The following is a 1,717-nucleotide window of genomic DNA, read 5'->3' as shown; positions in this document are numbered from 1 at the left end:
ACTGAACTAGAACTGAACTAGAAATGAACTAGAACTGAACTAGAACTGAACTAGAACTGAACTAGAACTGAACTAGAACTGAACTAGAACTGAACTAGAAGTGAACTAAAACTGAACTTCTCATCGAAACTTCCTATAAGTAAACCAGAAACAATACAAATATTTTTGTTATCAATATTTAAAGTTAGTTAAATAGAAATGGAAATCATAAAGTCTGTAACAAGAGGTTAATCAACTTTGAACTTTGTCCTTGCTTTAAGAAATCCTATCACAAAGAGAAATAGTCAGACAAACCCGACCGACTAAACACTTGCAGTAGTTAGTTACAAATCTCTTTGATGATACTCTAGTTTTATTTTTTGATTTGCTGTTTATTTTTGTTATTATTGTTGCTATTGTTTTGAACAGATAAACAATTTAAATACGAAATAATAACAAAAACAAACCATGGCCTCATCACCCTCTGTCACTGGTTTAATTCATAATCTTAATATATATTTTGTTGCTATTTTTTGTACTATTGAAGTACAACAGCAACAAAAAGTTTATTCAATTTATGCTGATTAAATTTTATTTATATTTCAATTAAACTGATTTTTTTTAAACCAAGACTATATAAAAATATATATTTTACACTAATAAAAACATGAACAATAATAATCTTTACTTTAAATTTTCATTTCAGAAAACCAATTCTTATCATTTTACCCGAGAAGAATAATAGCTAAACATCATTATGGAAATATATAAAATTTGAAATTATCAAAGAATTTGTCTAGAGGATTGATAACTCCCACCACAAAAACAAATTAACATTTATTTTGTTTAAATAAAATAAAATGTTGTATTTGAAATTTATATAAAATTTTTAAATATTAACTACTAACTAACACTCTCTCGCTTACACTAAGAGAGAAAGAAAGAGAGTGAGAGAGAGTGTGCTGAAACGTCAAAAAAGTGCATTTCAAGAGCCCAATAAATTCCTTAACAAATTATGGATGGTTTACATCTGGGTAATCAATTAACAAAAGATCAATTGTTGCCGTTGCAACCATCACCCTCATCAGCCGTATCATCATCATTATCACTTCAACAACAACATCATCAACCTCAATTACAACAACAACATTTATTATTACAAACCCGTACCGGAAGTCAGTCACTTTTGCGCACAAGTAGATCACCATCCGCTACTCGCAGCACCGAACAAAGTAAGTTTAATTGATTTTTTTTCTTATTCAATTTAATTAATTTATATACATACATGTATTATTAATCATTTATTATTATTTTTATATGTTGTCGTTATTGTTGTTGTAAATAAATATGTGTGTTTATGTATTTAGTAAATAATAAGTGTACCCATCACCTTAAATACTATTTATCTCTGTGTGTTTATTGTTTTATTTTTACAAGAACATTTTATATTTTTGTTCAAAATTGTTGTATTGTTTTATATTTATTATCAATTATATATTGTTGTTGTTTATTTTTAATATATTTTCCATGTGGTTTTTGTTCTTGTTTAATGAAAATCCCTTGAAAATCAAGGTTATTTAAAGTGGAAGGGCATAAAGAATCATAATAAATTTAAAAAGATTTTTCTAATATTAGAACAGAACAGAACTAGAACAGAACTAGAACAGAACTAGAACAGAACTAGAACAGAACTAGAACAGAACTAGAACAGAACTAGAACAGAACTAGAACAGAACTA

Source organism: Lucilia cuprina, chromosome 4, assembly GCF_022045245.1.
Source record: "Lucilia cuprina isolate Lc7/37 chromosome 4, ASM2204524v1, whole genome shotgun sequence".
Lineage (NCBI taxonomy): Eukaryota > Metazoa > Arthropoda > Insecta > Diptera > Calliphoridae > Lucilia > Lucilia cuprina.
This window is presented reverse-complemented; position numbering follows the sequence as displayed.